Here is a 20,530-nt window from a genome sequence, read left to right on the forward strand (position 1 = left end):
GCAAACATTCTTCTTCTAAGCCATAGCTACTTCACATACACACTCTGGGAGGGCTACTAAGTGTGCCTGACTTAGAGTAACAGCCAGCTACAAGACACACACAGTATTTTCATCAGTGAGTATCACAGGCAGCATGAAGACAATGAGCAATTGACAAGTGAAAAGCTTTTCTTATTAACAGCACCAAGACAAGATTTTAATGTCACTGCTAGCAATGCACTAAGCTCACAAAGCCCCAACATACCATAATTAATGGCTGAGATACATCAGTAAGACCTATTAGAGCCTTCTGCTACCCTTCACAGAGGCCTAGGAGGCTGAGGTGATATTTTCTTTGTTTTTTGTTTTCGGAAGATCCATGGCTGGTGACCCAGCACTTAGCTTTTCCAGTACAGAAACACTCCTGCCAATCAGCATCCCAGAGTTATAAACTGACTCCACTCTTTAATAAATCACTGGAGAGCTGTGCTAGCTGGTCTTCCAATCTCAGCATTACAGGACTAGCAGAGGAAAACTCAGGTGTTCTAGGTGAACATCTCCCATTTCCTCAAGAAAATGAATTTTTGTCATGTGAGCTACAGATCTTGCAAGTTCGCCACTACTCAGAAGAAAGGTTTTTTAAAACTAAGCTTCTCTATCAGAGCTAAATGCCAGTTCCAAGGCTCTTTTAGGAAATAAAAAGCTGAACTACGCAAGATGTGCATTACAACTTGCTAGCGTCAAAGTTGTAGAGATTAGGCTATTAGTATACTATTTGCTGTCTGCAGCAAAACCTGTAAACACCTCCACATATTTTAGATGCTTAGGCTTGTGACTTGATGCAACACAGCATGAAGGCTTCTAGCCAAAAGCAGCAACACTTGGCCTTACAAAGCATATGTTCACTAAGACCAAATCATGCAAGCAGTCAAAAATTTCTAATTATCAAGAAGTCACACATTCCAAAGACTATTTTAATTCATCTGGCAGGTGGAAGATGAGCTATAAGTAGAACAGACTACATGACAAGACTTCTGTTAAAGTTAAAATTCCTGCTGAAAAAAAATTAACTTACTATTGCTAGCAATCTCCTTTAAGAAATTATATGCACTAGGTAAGGCTATATGAAAGTAAAAACACAGAAAGCTGTTCTATATTCAAGGCTCATATTTTCCATCTTCCTTTATAATGTTTCTGCATAGTCCAGAAAAATAAAATTTAGTTTCAATTTTTTTTGAAGTTCTACATTAAAGTGTCAAACTGCAAACTTGGTTTTTACCAGCTGAAACTGAACTAAAATGAATACTATCCTTATCAATAGATCACTCTTCATACAGATGTGTCAAATACTCAATAGAATTTTCTGCAGATGATACTTTCTTCAGTCTGCACATGTCAGGGAGCATTTACCAATGTCAGGTAACATTTGCTTTTGAAGCATTTTGACGAAATAAGGAGATCCTTCCTGGAAACACTGATGAACACAGAAAGGTGGTTGGAATTTACTCTCTATTCCTGCTATTAAGATAGAAGTTAGAAGAAAACTAGCAACTCAGGTGTCAGTTGGACAGGGCTTTGAACAACCTTGTCAAAGTGGAGGGTGTCCCTGTCCACGGCAGGGTCCCTTCCAACCCTAACTATTCTATGATTAAAGAATTACAAATCTCAAGGAAAAATGTTTAACTACTTAAAAGTCAGATGAATTCACTATTTCAAGCTAGTTATACATTTTGCATACACAAAGACCTATGACTGTGAACAATGAAGTGCATAAATCTTTTACAAGACATTCTTGAAACCCTCCTCACATGTTAGGAATCACTGTTACAATCTTGTGAGCTAGGTCTCAAATGTTCTAAAACACCCAGCCTTCATACAGCTTCTGATTATTTTTTAGATATGTATCAGAGCCAAAAGCTAGAGTAGAATAAAATTGTTCATTAATTCTTCAAACAGTTTTGAAGACAGCAGAAAATTACACAGTCAAATAGTCATCATTAAGGATGAATCACTAATGGGCAGGAATTTGAATTAAAGAAAAGCAGAGTCAGCTAATTAAAGGAAAGATTATAAAGGAGATTTCTGGAAACAGTAAGTTGCAGTGAACAGATTCAACCATCCTTATGTGAGTAACTGCAGAAACTTCGAATCCTGAAATCTTCCTACTGTAGATTAAAAAAAGAAAAAACAAACCCCAAATCATAGAATCATAGAATGGTTAGGGTTGGAAAGGACCTCAAGATCATCTAGTTCCAACCCCCCTGCCATGGACAGGGACACCTTACACTAAACCATCCAACACAAGGCTTCATCCAACCTGGCCTTGAACACTGCCAGGGATGGAGCATTCACAACTTCCCTGGGCAACCCATTCCAGTGCCTCACCACCCTAACAGGAAAGAATTTCCTCCTTATATCCAATCTAAACTTCCCCTGTTTAAGTTTGAACCCGTTACCCCTTGTCCTGCCACTACAGTCCCTGACAAAGAGTCCCTCTCCAGCATCCCTATAGGCCCCCTTCAGATACTGGAAGGCTGCTATGAGGTCTCCACGCAGCCTTCTCTTCTCCAGGCTGAACAGCCCCAACTAATAACAGAAGGGGAAGCTGAAGAAACACCAGATACATTCAAAGGACATTTTTTTCTCTGCCTTCAATATATGAGGACAATACTAAAGGAGTTTTAAGTGTTCTAGAAGGAAAGTTTTGAAAACAATACAGGTATAGAAAAAGTGATGTTACATATTGGGACCTTACTGCGTGCTTGTCCTAGAGAAGCTTGCCAAATTCTGCCTCAAGTAACTACAGGACTTGCTGACAAATCAAATGCAGGCAGATACCAAGTTAAAAACTGCTGAATTAGATAACGCATGTGACTAAACATGAAGACTTAAAGAATTAGCAAATATAATTTGACAAAATAAGGATGACAATAATTTAACACATGCCGAGTTATATTATCTCAAGCAAAGTGAATAATGTTAAAGAATTCAAAGGTTTGTTAACAATTTTTGCTTCGTATCCCTTTAGCAGGGATGCTGCAGACAGTTTTAAAAAAAATAAAAAATTAAGAATCTCACACAGCCCACCACATCCAGGGAAACTCCAAAATTCTAACCAAAAGTAGCTCAGCAGTTTTGCAGCGTGAAACATTTTTTGAAATACAGAGAAAACATCAGATCTCTATCCCAAAAAGCTATTACAGGAAAAAAATGAAAAAAAAAAAAAAAAAAAAAAACCTCAGAACATGTGTTTGTTTCTCCTTCTCTAGAAAAAAAAAGCCTGATCAGATATGGATTAAAAAAGAAAAGCTAGCAGGGTCCAACTTTGTGATACATTCATGACACTGTTGCAACATTTCTCACAAAAACTTGTGCCCCTTTGCTGTATCCATATGCAAATATAAATTCTATACAGAAAGCAAATGGCTATATTTATACAGACAGTTCTTAACCATACATTAACACATGAAGTCTGTTGTCACATCGCAAAGCTGTTTGCTCAGCAGGTAACTTCTGCTAACAACTGTTTAGTACTTAATTAACACATGCAGTATTGCACTACGGATAAGGATTCTTCACATCCATCCTTCACTTTCCCTCTTACTCATACTTGCTTTAGATTGAGTTTTTCTTAATTCTGTCTCCCCAGCAATCTCTGAAAACATAAGCTTGAGAGATACCATGCTTTTAAGTTCTTTACTTCCATTGTCAATCCACGTGCAAAAGTACAGAGTATAAAAAAAACAACTATGAGATTTTCTTTAAGGACCCATAAATTTGTTCATGTAAATAAACATTTGTTCATGATTACTTGCACCTCCATGGGAGCTCAAAACCAAGGTATATTTACGTCTATACTTGCTGTTGCTTTATGCTGTACCTTGTGATACTAAATTCTGTATTGACTCTCATTCACATATGGATCCTGTAATTGTAACATCTTTGTCTAACATTGAATATCTTCCTGATGATTTCTTTCCTGAAATATAACAACTTACAGAACATGCTGAAATTGTGTTGACTCTTTTTCTTAACAATGATTCTAGAATTATTCATATACCTTGGGGAGATCACTATCTAGATTTAATAAAAGGATTCTTGGGACCATCAGTTGCTTTTAGTCAGTTGTCCATTGCTGCTGGGCAATTGGATGGTTCTCCAGCAATTCCTCCTACCAACCTTAGTGACTATTACGACCCTCAGGAAGACTGGAAAACCTTATTTGCTAAGATTTGGGAAGCTATTTCTAATGTTGATCCGAATTTTCCTATTCTGGAACAGTAGCTGTATTAACGCGAGAATTATTTAAGATACAAGAAGAAAATATTCAGAAAGCAAAATGATTGCTCTGGTGGCATGTTAATGCACTAACTTGGGGTAAATCAGTAGTGGTAGAATATATTGCAAAACTACAAACTTGGCTGTTGAGTCTGTCAGCATATAGAGGAAAAGATGCCCCAATCATTGAAGCTATCACTAGGGGCATTAGAGTGGCATTTGCAAGCAGAACAGGTCCTTCTAGATCTAGAAGAGAGGCTCAAAAAGGGGGAGGAAATAAACCGTCTTATAGAAGAAAGACTATTAGAACTAAAACAAAAACAGTGTTTGGATCTTCATCCAGACATGCCTCTTCAGGATTGCGCACGGCATCCCTTTCTCTAGCTCTAGAAGAGGTCGCTCAAAATCCCCCGTTCCTAGGTGACAATAAAAATAGTCATCATACCCTGGGTCCCTTAAGTGGATTGTATAGAATGGCAGACTGTACATTTAATCCCAGCGGGAGAGCTGGGAAACCCTATTCCCATTCTAGAGTAGGCAATGCTTGCATTTTGGGTTTTGCTTTGATTAGGTAAATAAGAAGAAAAAAACCCCACCAAAACCTGTCAGATAAAAAGCTAAATAGGCAGAATAATAAAGCAGAATTCCAGAAATCCTTCAGAACTTGGGATCATTTTTAAGACTGAACAGAAAAGAAGAAACTGAAAAGGAGAAGTTGCTAAACAGTCTGCAATCAGCCCAATACAGCAAAGGCTCTTCTTCATGACTAAAGTCCTGATTACTTCCTTTGTCCCCACGGCATCTTGGTCTTCAGCTCTGGTACTGATATTTCCACAGGACCAGAGCTTAAACTCTAGAATTCAGACTTCAGCTAAGCTACAGGGGTTTATATGCTTAAGAACCCATGAAACCTGTGATAGCACAAGAGAATCTACAGATGTATCAGTACTGTCCATTTTGAACTGTTGCAAAGGCCACTTTCACATTGAGGGACATTTTTACAACACAGGTCCACTCTTTCCCTTTAACTACATTTTTCCCTTTAATAGTGAAACAAGCAAACTATCCTTAATTCTCAGGCAGGCAGAAGCTCTCACCAATTCTGTTCCACACAGAATGGAAGCAGATGCACTCTCCTTCCCCCATTGCTCTTACATCTACATCTTCTAGGTTGCTACCATGCAAACAAAAATTAAGATAACAGGTAAAGTAGAGACAGGATGAAAAAGTAATCAGCTGCTGCTGCTGGAATCAAGACTATATAACAAAAAGAGGAGGAATGATGAGAAGAAATTAAGACCCCCCCGTCAAAGAAATATACGTCTACCCAGATGATTAAAAAATATGACACACACAGTGTTCACCTGTTCACTGAATGTCCTTCTGTAACTGTAAAAGTAAACAACTGTAAATGATGGACCTAAGCACAGAAATTGTAACTGACCATAGATGTACACCTAGCTTGTTATACATTATCAGCAGGCAGAGCTTCTGTATTTCATTAAGTGTATGGGAGAGAGCTCAGTTTGATCAGCCTGGGTCATAAGCCAGTCCTAATGCAAAGAAATTAAACCATTTTTATATTAGCAGTCTCTTCAAGTATGAATACGTGAAAGAGCTAGATTAGCAGACAAACAAAACAAAAAGTCCAACTGAATAACCATGAAAGATTAACACAAGTTTAATGGGAAAAAAAAAAAAAGAATATTTAGAAACCAAGACTGTATTTCCCAGTATATCCAAATTAAACATTGGCTACACTAAGACTTTTCTTAAGATTCATCTCGGATACTACAGCAAACATTTTAAACCTCTTCATGTTCACTGGAATAGTACTTCCAAACACTTCAGCAAAGAAAAAACAAATCCACTACTTCAACTTAGTTTGCTGAAACTTGCTGAACATGGAAACCAAGTACAAGTTGCATTTAAATCCAACCAAGTATGACAAAGAACATCTTGGTTTTATAGTTTTTCTTCTGCATTCTGGACATACCACTATAAAAAGCATTCCATTATCAATGAAACAAAATATAATGAGAAAGAAAAAGGTCTACATCAAACAGGAGGACATAATTTCAAAGAACCTGTTGGATAGCTACATCAAGTCACTGTAATCACAGCATTTGTGCCCAAATCAGATGCACTGCTTGGATTTCCAAAGGTTAAACTGAGCACTCCTCCCAACTTTCAACTTCAACAAAAAATACAATAAAACAAAGACACTCAAGTTCACATTCAATCAAAATGCACAATGGAAACTATTATAAGTTGATTTCTATAGCAAACAGCAATCCTGTTTTGTAAACAGCTGCAGAAATCTCAATTTAAAAAAAACACTTATGTTTTTGGCTCATTTGTAAAAGAAAATGCTAGAAAAATGAAAGTCAATAAAACTACAAAAAAAAAAATACTCTCACTCAAATCATGAGAAGTATTTAAATAAATTAATTTTCATAAGAAAATGCTACATTTTCAGCATTCTGTAATAAATGCTTCTCAAATGTTGCTGGATTTTATTTGTCAATACTTTAGAAGGAATATGGCAGATTCACTCCTGTTAAATTTCAATACTATACTCTTATGGCTAGAGATTCCAAAAAAAGGTTTTCCATCTGGCTTAATTTGTAAGTTTTCTTCCTAATGTGGAAAAGGTTTGGTAAACTTAAATAAAATAGCCGTATCAAGATACAGGTGTTGCATTAGTGAGAGAAAGAATAAAATTTAGAATTTACTTGTTGCACTGTGCAGCAGTCCAGAGAAATCTGAAAAGTGTGATACGGAATTTAAGGCAGAAAAATCATTTCTTGAAAGAATTCATTTTTTTTCCCCTGGTTACCTGTAAGACTGATACTAACAATTTTCTGCATAGTTGAATAGAGGAAACCATCAGTAGAACATGAGGTATGGCACAGATATATTAGACTTCACTAAATTCAGTTTCTTCAAATACTTAGGTGCTTATTACTTCGCCAATTTCTTCCAGAAGTTGTCAGGCACCTTGTAAAAACCAGCTAATGTATTTAATTTGACACATCATTTTTGAAAGTAGCAACTTAAGCTTTTTTACAATTCAAAATTCATACCTGACTAGAAGCCAAAAGAGAAACATGTCACCATAAAAAAAAAAAAGGTTAATCTGTCAGAAAACATTAAAAAAGGGAATGTGATGGAACGGCTTTGCAAGTTCATATACATTAATTGGAGAGTACAGCTTCTAATACAATCACTTTTTAAATTTAAATTAAATCAGATATTTTTTAAAGCCCCTTTTACAAGTGTGTGCTCCAATGCATTTAAAATTACTTTCCTGAAAGATTTTCGACTTCTCTGAAAATAACAGAATCTTTACAAGAGAGAGTAGACATGCCTGAGAAGCCATACCACAGTTAGACAATGATTAAAGATTTACCAACAGACTGCTGTGTAAGTAGCTGCTACTCCATCTTCTCTCTTATTCCAACATGCCAGCCTTCTTCTTTGCATGGTCTGCTGGTAGGTATTTGCTCCACCATGGACCTCCATGGGCTGCAGGGGCACAGCCTGCCCCACCATGGTCTGCACCATGAGCTGCAGGGGAATCTCTGCTCCAGCACCTGGAGCATCTCCTCCCCTCCTGTTGTACTGACCTGGGTGTTTGTAGAGCTGCTTCTCCCACAGTCTCATTCCTCTCTCTGGCTGCTGACAATGCTGCATGCTAACTTTTCACCCTTCTTAATGATGTTGCCCCACTGCTGATGGGCTCAGCCTTGGCCAGTAGAGGGTCCATCTTGGAGTCAGCTGGTATTGGCTCTACTGGACATGGGGGAAACTTCCAGCAGCTTCTCACAGAAGCCATCCCTGCACCTTCCGACTACCAAAACCTTTCCACACAAACCCAATGCAGTGATAAAGTAGTACACATGTAATCCCTAAGCGGTCCCTTTGCTCTAAGGTACATCCAAAGCAGACAGACCTGAACAAAATGTCAAAAATTCCTGGATCACATTTTGTACTAACCTCTTCTGCAGGTTTACAGCCATCTGGATGGTCCACTAGCACTGGTGTCAAAATCCCAACACATTGCTGTAGAGTGCCTGTGCTAGGAACCATAGAGCAACAGACTGGACTAGGCCATTCTGACGTGACCGTAGAAGCAAGAGAGGTCTTCCATCCACAAGGTCTTAAGGCTGTCCTAGAACAAAAACAGAAATTCAGATAAGTTCTAAGACCCAGTTCTGGCAGAGCCTGAGGTGGAAATGAAGGGGAGGAAAGTTTTCCCACCATTTAAGACTTCCAAAATCAAAAATCCTGTCCAAGGGAGAAGGAGCCAAAAGACTGCTTCTAAAAAGAGGCAGTGAACTAAGCCTGTGAGGAAAACAACATATGCAGGATAAAGTGGAGAGGTGGAACAAGTCATCAAAATTTTTTAGCCTTTCAGATGATATGATTTAAGTGGGAGGACTGCCTGTCCTCCCAAGTAAGCAGTTATCTATTTTTGAGTTCTATATATGTCGCTCTCTATCCAATCATCAACACTTAGCACAACAAACTATGAATTGCTTTGGATAAGGCTAGAAAACAGCCTCCTCAATGGCACACATTCACATGAGCAGCTCCCCAAATGATCATTCTTTCAGACCAAATTTTTCCCATATATATATATATTCTTGTTTATAGAAGTAGGAGTTTGTTACATTCTTTCATCTCTTCCCCACAAGTTAAACATTAGCATTTACAATGACAACTTTAGTGGGAAAAAAAAAAGAAAAAGGTGTTATTAAACTAACACAGACGTGATGCTTAAGTAATATATTCTTCACTTCTAAAAACAAAGTGTCACCTGAAAATGATGCCTGAGCCTTTTCAAGTGTTATCTGTTAAAATGTTAGCAATACTGAATGAATACCTTCAAAGCTTTCTTTACCCAGTTTATACAGCAATAAGTGAAGGAAACTCTAAGCAGCTTTAAAGTAAACAAAATACCGTAACAGAAAAGAAAGCATATTTTTCCCATTTTTAATGCAATTCTAACTTGACTACAGTGAAGTAATATTTGCCATATGTTATGAGCTTGTGTGTTGCATTTGCTGTATTATATATGAGCCTACTAAGTTTTTCAAGTTTACTGCTCTACCGGTTAGCTTTATGCATTGCCTGTCCAGATGAAAAATTCCATACAAGGGAGATGCTGACACTATGGTAACATGACAGTATGGAGGAAATACATGGTAAGGAAAGCGAAGACTGGAAGTACTAGAAAAGATGTTTGTCAACTGCTGATTCTGAAACAAAATATTACCCCAGTACCAAGGCAGGCCAAGTATAACACTTGGCAATTTCTCTTTTTTTTTTTTTTTTTTGCATATCAAAGAGGAAAGGGAAAACCTCTCAATTCCTAGTTTTGTTCTCCATTTGAGGATAGATTACCAAACTACTGATAACACATACTGATAGAGTAAGTATAGTAAGCAGTTTTATACCCAGAGAAGTGGCTTACAGCCTGAATTTTAACCGGCTAAGGATCTCCCAGAAATAATACCAACTTTTACCAAATCTGGAAGGAAAAAAAAAAAAAGGGACATTTCAAAGGCCAGAAAAATATGGATTCACACAATGAATACAAAACCTATCTCATTGTTACCTTTCTGAAAGTGTTAAATATTAAGAAATCAGGACATAATTCTGAAGAGACCTAACTGCCTTTACCAAAGCAAATTAATCACAGCCCTCAAGAAGGTTAAACACAAACTTCTAGGATATATCGAACTAGGCTCTACACATTGCACTGTAACATGCAAGACACACACAAAACAAAATCAGTGTTGCTTATGTTAAATTAGCTTTTTTTTAGTATCGCTTTTCTCAGTAAAACTCAGGAGCCTTACAGAGGTGTGGAACATGATCCATTTTTTCAGATGAGGAATCTAGTTCATTACTGGCTAAGTGGTAAGCAAATCTGAGATCAAGTTTTCTTCTATCTGCTCAGCAGTTTTAACTGGAGTATCTATTTACACATCCCTCTGGTTAGAGGAAATCCATACTTTAGTGATTTTGCTAATTCATATATTTCTTCAAAGAATCCTAAGACCAGACACTGGACAGAAACAGCTCTTATAAAACATACAAAAAGTGAACAATGAGAGCAGGACACACAGAGAATGATCTATATTGCCATTAGTAAGCAAGGCACATCCACCAAGGGCAGATGTTCACTTTTTTGTAGTGAACAGCTACACACTTAAAAGCTTATAATTTCCCTTGATCTTTTCCTTGGGTTACAAAAATACTAATTCAATCATTCCTTCTGCACATGCCATCTTTTCTAAATCACCAGTCGTTACCATTACCCTCCTGAGGCAAATTAACTGCACCTACATCTTTCTTGAAATACAGTGGCCAAACTGATACAGTACTTTAACCTTACAGCACAGAACAGAGCAGGAGATTCAACTCTACATGCCCTTCAGATTATACCATTGTTTACTCGTGCCAATATATACACACAACTCTTTCTGAACAATGCTGCATTGTTAACTCTTTTTATAATCCAGGGCTTGCCCTATATCAGGGTAGGGAATAGGGTGGCAGGAGCAATTTAAACGCTTTTCTTCTATTTTTTTTATTTTTATGTTAAATATAAAGCATTTCACTTACTCTTCTAAATCATATCCTGTTGTTTCAGGCCATCTTTCCAACAGTCAAGATTCTTCTGCACTGCGATCACCACTTTTTGTACCTGCATCTGTTTCCAAACACATCTTGCCTTCATATTCCAGAACTATATGTTAATCCATTACCCAGTTTCTGAACAAGAATAGTAAGCTGAAACAACTGCACAAACTCCCATACAAGTATGCTTTCTCTTGCTGAAAGTGAACTACTGAAAAATAAAATTGTCTGCTGTTAACATAATGATTTTACACATATCTTAAAATAGCTTTTTTTATCTAGGCCATGTTTCCTTAGCTTGCTCTGTAAGAGTATCACATGTGGCTTTCTCCAGTCCACAAGCTTCCTGTTGTAGAGGATGTTAGATCGGCCTGATTATGCATTTCTGATCTTCATAATAAGGCTTCCAAATCTGCTTCCCTAAACTGCTTGTTTAAAGAGAGGACTGTCTTACCTGTAACTTTATCTCATTACCATGTTTCTACTCTAGCTCGATTTTCCATTATACCCTGTCAAGAACAAAAATTAAGGCACAGTATGCACACAGAACTAGCTGGTGATTTTCTCACGGTTCCAACTCAAAACAAAAGCTATTAAAGATAGAAACAAGCAAAAGAAACCAAGGTCAAGAAAATGTACTGTGTCCTTTCATTTTCTTGATATAAATTCAAAGTAACCCAGAAAAAAAGTAATAACCTACACACACTGCTGGTGTGGACAGGCAAGAGGATTAGCAGACCTGGACACTGATAACAAAATATGTAGATGAAAAAAACCCACAAGAAAGCATCTGCTGCAATAGCAGTTAGGAGCACTGAGATTAAGGCTACCAGTAGCCATTAGCTTTCAATGATCACACTACTACACAATTTAGACTGAAGACTACTTCAGCTTTAAACCATGCATACAAATGGCCTACCGACTTCAAATGAAGTTGTCGAGAGCTAGGATTTTGGAATTTGCAATCCAAACAGCTTCTGTTAAGAAGTTCTCACATCAACTCCAAGTATTTCACAGGATGAAAGTCAGATGAGGATAATCTAGGCAGAGATCTCCACTGTCAATAGATTTTACTGTCCTATTTTATACTCCATTACCACCATTCTGTCATCACAAGCACCAGAGCCGATACACTGGGTGCCTTAGCTTTGTATAAAAGTGGCACCTAACAACAAAGAATGGTTTCCTTGAAAATTGAATTTTCAGGAGAATCAAACACTCCGAGTCTTTATTTTCGCATAAACATTTTACCTAGCTACTCTGACATATTGACCGATTCACAGCCACAAGAGTGCAAAATATAATTGTTTTGTTTTCAAACATCTATTTGATTAGTCTCAATATTTGCATTCCCCTTATTCAGAGACATTCCTTCTGACATATTTAATGTTAATAACAGCAATAATCATGTAGAGCTATCTATACACATTGACACATCTATTCCTAATTGTCAGTCTTTAACCCACTTACCACTTTCACCTCTTCCTAAATATAATACAGCTTGACCTTATGATTTTTAGTCATGCATGATATTCCCAACCTGTACAGTCATGCATGATATTCCCAACCTGTACAGTCAATTTCTGTTTATTCAGTGACACACCTCCCCACAGACAAAATCATACAGCTGCCAGAATGTATGCAGCCAACTCCATTTCTTCAGCTTATTTTAGTACCAGCTCAGTCTAGGGGTATGATCCTGCACAGGGTCAGAAATATCAGAGTGAGCAGGAAAGCATGAAAAGACAAAATATTATTAGCTTGCTATGAAACTCCAGGAAAACAGATATATAACACTGAGAAAACCACATCTTCTACCTGTTGGTCTTGAAGTGACCAACAATATGTAAAAAATCCAAAGCACACAACAAAACCTCCACAGTTTTATTCCATAAGTCTCCAAGGCTTTATCTTATATAGCAAGGCAGCGAGGGAAATAATAATTTGAATAAATCTTTCTTAATGAAGGCAATCCAAAGATGTTTTTCCTGCATGCAATTTAGCAAAGGAAAAAAGGGTTTCATAGACATCATTTAATGCAATTAGCAAAACCATAAACATAGGTATGTGTTTAACAGATGTAAAATACATACTGCTATCATACTATTCCCCCAAAACTTACCAAAAAAATCATCAAGGTAACAGTTATTTCAATCAGACTGACATCTAAAGTTTATGCTCTTCCTTTTCCTGGCCTTCACTAATAGGTTGTTCACCAATCAATCAATGATTCTGGCAAGCACAGCCATGCAAACAATGCAACAGTCCCTCTGTCTCACAGGCCGCCTGCCTCCTTCTGTCTTCTGGGGACACTGACTCAAAGCAACACAAGCCAACACTAGCAGTGTATGAAAGAGACCAAAAGTAATTGAACCTTTTTTTTAAGTAAATATTATTTTTAGAATTCAGCTGTAAAATGCACCCTCCCACCACCAAATCAAGACTGCAGCAAAGCTCATTTTCACTTTGCTTGAGAGTACTACACTGCTGAAAAGCACAAGAAAAAAATAAATATACAAGGCAATCTACTGCTCTCAACAGTAAAGTGTCTACTATCATAATCAGCACCATTACTGTATTTCTTTGGACTGTAATACCTTATTCATAATTCAAACAGTACCTACACAGGACTGCACAACTCAAAGGAAAAAAAAAAACATCTTTTGTACCTTCACAAATACCCTCCACAAAGACAAAAAACAAATTGTTTGCAAATCAGGAATAGCACTACAGGTCTGTAAAGACAACAGAAGTCTTTCTTAGTTATCATGATTCAAAAACATTGGTAAAGCAAACAGCAAATGCAGTTTCTTTTGATAGCATTAACGCACATCAGCCTTAAGTATGAGCACAGAGCATCAACGGTCTGGGTATGCTTGCCTTCAGTGGGACTATCAACAAAGAGCGTGTTGACTGCTGCGAGCTGGCAGACACCCTCTGCACCTTCTCTTCAACCACCAGGAAACACTACCCTCATTGTTTTGCAAGTATGCAAAGCAACCAGCACGGATTCGTATGGAGGATGTGAGACACAGTGCAAAATGCATTAGACACCTCTCAGCTCCTTCAGTTGACAAAGCACTCGCTATGAAGGAATGCAGAAGTCAAAAAAAATAAGATTTAGGGTCAACCACAAGTTTTCTGTTTGTTTTGTTTGTTTATAAAGAGGGGGTAATTTAGTTTTCCAGTAATATTTCTATTGTAATGGGCTGCTGAAGGACTGAGCCGTACTTCTTTCTCAAAATCTCCATCTTTCTATACTATGCCGCTACAGTTTCAACACTTCTTGTCTTCTCTCCCCCTGCCCACAAGAGCTCAGGTGGGCCCAACCGCAGATGCACATCCCTGACATTGAACAGAATGCATTTCCTGTATACAAAGCACTGACTTGGACCTTGCTGACAACTCTTCACCACAAGTCACACGAGGCTCAGGAGACATCAGATAACTACTGCTTACAATAACAGCTTAAGTAGTCATCTTTCTCAAAAAAATCTGAGTATGGTAACAGCCTTTAACCAAGCAGCAGCAATTTGGCAGAATCAGCAATCCCCCCGAGTATGCCAGCTGGCATTAACCCCAGCTACATATACAGCTGTGTGCATGTGTGTGTGTGCATAGGTACACGAAGTGGATTTCTTCATTTTTATGAATGTGGCTCAACTTCCACTTCCAGAATATTGTTCTTTGCCAGAAAATGTGTACGTGACATTAACACTGGCAAACAAATACAGGATCCCTTCAACTGAGAAGGGCAATGTTTTCTGTTTAACCTTTTCTAGTCTTCCCTGACTCAACAGAAAAAAGTTCCCAGACCTACCTACTGAGGAAAAAAAAAAAATCCTATTTTGTTATGAGTACAAAATGTTTAAAATAAATAACTGCATTTAAATCAATCGGTTGCCCCCATAAACATTCAGTAAAAATGCACGCCCTATGATGATCAATGCTTTCTTTAACAGTGAGCACAGCACTTCAGGAAAGCTGCCTGCTACATTCTCAGGTATAATACTTAACTGAATAATCTGTAACCTCTCGATTTTTTATCTGTTACAAAACACTCAAACAGCAGGAAAGGTTACTGTGAGACAACAGAGTCTAGAGGGGAAAAAAAACAGCATATGCAAGTTAATGTCATACCAAGTTTCTCCATTTCCACTGATAACTTTTAATGGAAATATACAGAGTGAGGTAACTACAAATACTTCTCATTACCTCGGAGATGATCAGAGGGATACAAAATCATGGCCATTCAAACATGCTGCTTTAATGATGCTTAAAGGATCACAACCTCAGCCTTCCAAAAGCCAAGAAATCAGTCTGCAAGTGGCAACAGGAAACTGTGGGACAATAAAATTGCAGCAACTCTGCCCTTTACAAAGAGAAAGGTAACTACAAAATTATACTACTTCTAAAGAAAGCCGTAGCTTTTTTGGGGATCACACATACATACAGTATCATAGTGTGCACTGGGGGAGTGGAGCAAACAGCTGTGTGGTACTGGGCTTAAATCACAACATATAACAAAGTGGAAAAAGTGGGGGGAAGGGAATCTAAGCAAGATCTTAAGACTTGCCATTCACAACAGGCAGTACTTGAAATAAATCAACTGGTAAATCTGTAATAGCAGATGTCAAATTTACACAATGCTTCTCAACATTTGTAAAGGATCTCAGTGATATAGTATTTTCCTGTGAAGATAATAAACAAAGTGCTAAGTGGTAGAAAAGCTCCAAAGTAAAACCACTCCTCCAAGCATCTAATTATGTCTCTTTAGACATTGAGAAACCATTTCTTTCAGCACCCTGGCATGAGTGACAGCCTACTGCCTATTCAGCTCTATACCTCCATTGCAAAAGATATATTAGACTCCTTACTCCAAACAAAATAATTTATGGCTGTATACAGAGCTAAATAAGACTGTTTATATATTTACTAACTTAGGAACCAAATGTAACCATAAAAAAAGTCACAAAACAAATAGGAGCAACATGTAATTCCAACACGTAATTAGCGGTTGTTAATCAAAGAGGAAAATGAGAAAATTCTATTCTTGCCACAAGCTTTTACGAAGCCCTGTATTATCACACAACATTAATCCCCCAGTGAGTAATGGAAATATTAGAGGCAGCTGTTTAAAAGTTGAACAAGCATATCATAACTCCAAAGTCCACAATGACACACTGCTTATTAGGAGGACTTTAACTCAGGGAACTGTAAGTTTACAGCACATAAAAGTAAACCTTCAGAAAGATTTAGCCTAGAGCACAGCAGTAACATGTAGAACCTCCCCTAGGAAAAAAACATGGCCTGGGACTCAGTTCTTGGAAAATATGCTTGATTTAAAACAAAAATTTTGTGGGGAGAGAAATAAACAAGAGGGAATCGTTTGCTGCCTTCTGCCAGATTTAAAGCATTTCAGTAAAACTGTCTGTCAGTGTCAATGGGAGAATAGATACCCTAAACCAACAAACTGCTTGACTGAGCATATGTCTTCATACACAAATACTAACCCTCCCACAGAAATCCTCATTTTGAATATCTTCATCTGCCTCCAGGCAAAGCTCTGCTGCTTGCAACAGTATCTGAAATTTGGCTGAGCTGACAAATGACTATCATTTCTCATTTGCAAGAGTAGGAAGATCCCTAAATGAAAAATTCTTCCATTCTTCTAAGCAGGCAAACATTTTCTGGCTTCAGGTGAGATAATAGTCCCTATTTCAGGAAGTTCTGTTTACCACAAAGGAACACAGGAAACGTTACGTTATCAAGTTTCCAAAACAATGGATTTGGTTTGTAATGCGGATCCTAACTTCTTTCTTGTCCCTTTTTGTAAAATCAGTAACCGTTAGTCCAAACAGAATACTGAACGCTATTAACACTGTCATAACAAGGATGAGGAAACTGCAACAATAAACCAATTAATTAGCTTTTCTAAAAAAAGCACTGCTGTTTTAAGGCAGCCTTTGGCAGTGCAGCAATCCAGCAGAGTTTCCCAAATCATGCTGCAAACCTTAAGGCTTCTTCCTAGAAATACCCTGTTTCACTCAGTTTACTGATTGCTGAGTCAGTCAGCTGTTAGCAGTGCCTTTCTTTTTCCAAGCTCAAACTCAGAAGACAGTTCGCTATGCAGGAAACAAGGTAAGCAGTTTACATATACATCATGCCTAAAGTCAAGTAGCAAAAAAATCAAGAATACTGAAAATCAGTACTGCAGCTCAGGTAACACATAATCCCCTACTCCCTAAGCATTTGCTTTTATCCCCACACTCTGTTCTGACAACATCACATTTGGGTACAGGTTACAGCTAATTTAGCATGTGCTGCAATCTAAACAATTTTGCAATCTATGTCACAATACATGCCTAAGGAAGGGAAAGAATAGCCAGGAAAAGACTGTTTACTTCAGCAGCAGTGGCAGACTGGCATGCTCATGAAACTAACAACCTAATTGTTAAATTTTGAGACTGCTGTTGTTGTTACACTAAATCTCAACAGGCCCTTTATGTGATAATTATGTCTTCTGTTTTCTCTAATTGCTTTTTGGAGTTTGGCTTTGGTTTGTTTTTGGTTGTTGGGTGGGTTTTTCCCCCCCAAAAATTATTATGTATCTGTTTTCTGTCTCAATTTATAAACACCTCTTTAGCAGATGGACCAGGAATATTGTGAATTACATCATAATATCATGAGAGAAGGATTATTAATCCGATACCTGGCAGAATGCTTCAGGATATGAAAAACTTTCACTACTGGAAAACTCTAATAGCTATTAAAATATAAATTCAACCATGTAGCATTTTCAGTAACTGAAAAGACATCAATTGTATAAATTCCTGTTTCCCTAAAACACCAGTCTGGTTCAGGGTTGAGGAATAATTCTTGTTTGAATGTTCTAGAACGGAATGAAACAGAAATCCTCCATACAGAAGCTCATCCTAGGGTACATCAAAATTTAGGAAGCAATAAGAAAACATTCTGAATGTTTAAATTTCTGATCGACCCCTAAAACCAAACTTACTAAAGATAAAATAACGTAACAAATAGGCTAGGTATTTGCTATGTTGAAAGGAAGGTCAGGATATAGAAAGAACTACGACATTTTATCTGATAGCAGGTACGTTATGTTATGAACACTTCAGCAAGCACCAAAGTGAACCAAGGCACCTTTTAAAGATACAGTTAAATATAAAGCAATAGAAATATCAATGTACCACTTTTGTTCAGTCAACACAGAACTATTCTCCCTCCTTTAGACAGATGGGGAGAAAAAAAATCTTTGGAAATACTATATTGTCGTAAACCACTTACCCCAGAACATTTAGCATGACATCAAGTAAAGCAAGCAGGAAACTCACAGCACTTTTGCACACCTCATGATAGGCCAAACCAAAGCTTCCCAACTCATTCTGCTTTCAGCTAAACTGTTTGACGAAGTCATACTCTTAGCAAACCACTTCTTAACACTGGCTCACATGGAAAGTATCAACTAACTTTTTTGTATACATTAGGAAATGTACTATGTTTTTTAAGGACTCGACTTCAATTCATCATTAGTAACTAAACTAGAGGAGAAGTGCCAGCTGAAAAAGCAACCTTCCTCTGCAACTGAAAACTGGAGGCTTGTAATTACCTCCCTGTGGGGCTCCCACCAAAACAGAAGACCAGCCGTTTGTCAGGATACCGAAGCTGGATTTCCGTAGTATGATACATGAACAGTTAGCTTCAAATTACTTTGATATACAATTAATAAGAACCAACTTATAAGTACCAGCTCAAGTACTTCATCAGCTTCAAAAGAATAGCAAATGCTGAGAACAGTTATTTGCTTTGCAAGATGAAGTGTTCTATAGACCAAGTATGCTCAAACCAATTGATTCGTCAGCATTGCTCTTATATTTGCACCAAAAAGCATTCTATACTTCCAGAAACTAAGTTCTAAATAAAAAGATGATGACTTAAATACGACCCTTTCAACAAAAGCCTTATCAACTTTCACATTCATGGAAAAATTATATACAGAATGGATAATTCAATTTGATTTTCCATACCATAACAACATTCTGCTTACTCATCAAGAATGAGTATGACAAAAAAGTCTGTAATAGGCTTAAAGTTCAGTGCTATCTCCAACACATGTATACGAAAGAAAACTGTAAGAATTTAGACAGCTGTTTATACAAGACATTAAATTTACCTATCTTGCCTGTCTGGCTTGGACTACCATGTAATTTTTGCTCAGGAGACATCGTATCTTATCCAAATACATCAACTGTCTTGTCTAGCTCCTCAACAATTATTCCAGCATGCCCCAGAGCTATAACAGTGTGCCCCACGCTGTAAATGAAAGCAGACGTTATGCCTATTTTACATTTTAATGGGGTATATAAATCCCTCCCATTTTGCAAAGATCCCATAGCTATTTTCCTGCTAATCATAGCTTATCCTCATTTGTCTGAATTATATTAACACCTTTGGCTTTTAAAATTTAATTTTTGTTGTTACTTTTATGCTTCCATTTCCAGAAAGCACAAACAAGCACAGAAAGGAAACTAAGTCCTACGTCAAGAGTAAATTTTACACTTGTGAAGGTCAAGAGGGGTGGGAAAGAAAAGGTCAAACTGATTTTTTCCTACCTGAAATTGGCTAGACAGGCTAATGCTGCTAGCTAAACCTTAGGCCTACCAATAGGCAGATTCTTCCATTGAACACTTCTGCATTCCTCAACAGTTCTGGATTTGCAAACTCTTTAAATAATTAGCCTGCTACACAACCATAACTGTTTCTATTTGCCAAAAGAAACAGTAAGATACTATTTAGCAATTTATGTATTTTGTTATCTTCTTTCAGTGAAATACATTTACATTTTATTCTCTCTCCTCCCCTTCCTCTACCAGTTTTCCGTTGCCCATTCGTTTCCTGTCTGCTTATACTTTGAGCTCCCAATGCATGCCTTTAGGCAAATCACTGACTCAGAGACTCTCCAGTGTTGCTCATAGCCGCAGTAAATCAAGAAGTTGGAAAGAGGAATGCCATTACTTCCTTCACATTGCCCACTACAGTTGTCCATGGAAGGTTGATGATCAAAGCTTTAGTCTCATCAACAGGACCTTGTACAGCAGTTCTTGTTTCAAAGCTGTTCACTTGCTACCAAAGCCTTTAATTCTGACACACCTTCAACTACTTTTAATCATTACAATGCTTGGTAACATCACTTCTGCAGCCAGTCCCAATTTTCCTCAGTCTCAAACATTTGCTTTTTGAGGAAACAGTCTTTTGAAACAGCCTTCAACAACGCAATGTCTCGTTATGAGATTTTATTTTATTTTTTTTAAGCAGAGCTCTGGCCTTTGACCATTTACAGCTTACATACTGAAATAATTACAAGCTGAGCAGCCAACGGCACAGTATTTCAATATTGTGCCCCAGTGATTTACTTACAATGCTTTGAATGTCAATGACCCATGCATATTACCAGAATGAAGAGAAGTTTGAGTGCAACAGACAGTATTACACGTAATTTGCAAATTTTTGTTAATATACTAAAAGAGAAAAAAAAAAAAAGCCCAGATCTGCCACCAGGCAGATCAACAAACATGAAACTGAGACACCATTGGCATAAATG

General features: G+C 37.5%; 1 protein-coding gene across 2 annotated transcripts in view; it reads right to left on the reverse strand.

Moving 5' to 3' along the window:
* Window positions 1–20,530, reverse strand: part of GALNT1 (polypeptide N-acetylgalactosaminyltransferase 1) — an 86,829-nt gene that overhangs the window by 53,181 nt on the left and 13,118 nt on the right. Inside the window, exon 2 of one of the 2 annotated variants that reach the window (XM_065667742.1) lies at window positions 8,257–8,426. The gene's annotated coding sequence lies outside the window, so the exon portion shown is untranslated. Of the gene's footprint in view, window positions 1–8,256; window positions 8,432–20,530 lie in introns of both variants that reach the window. The other variant, XM_065667741.1, reaches the window with a different exon arrangement.

Source organism: Lathamus discolor, chromosome 2 (genome assembly GCF_037157495.1).
Source record: "Lathamus discolor isolate bLatDis1 chromosome 2, bLatDis1.hap1, whole genome shotgun sequence".
NCBI classification, from domain to species: Eukaryota; Metazoa; Chordata; class Aves; order Psittaciformes; family Psittacidae; genus Lathamus; species Lathamus discolor.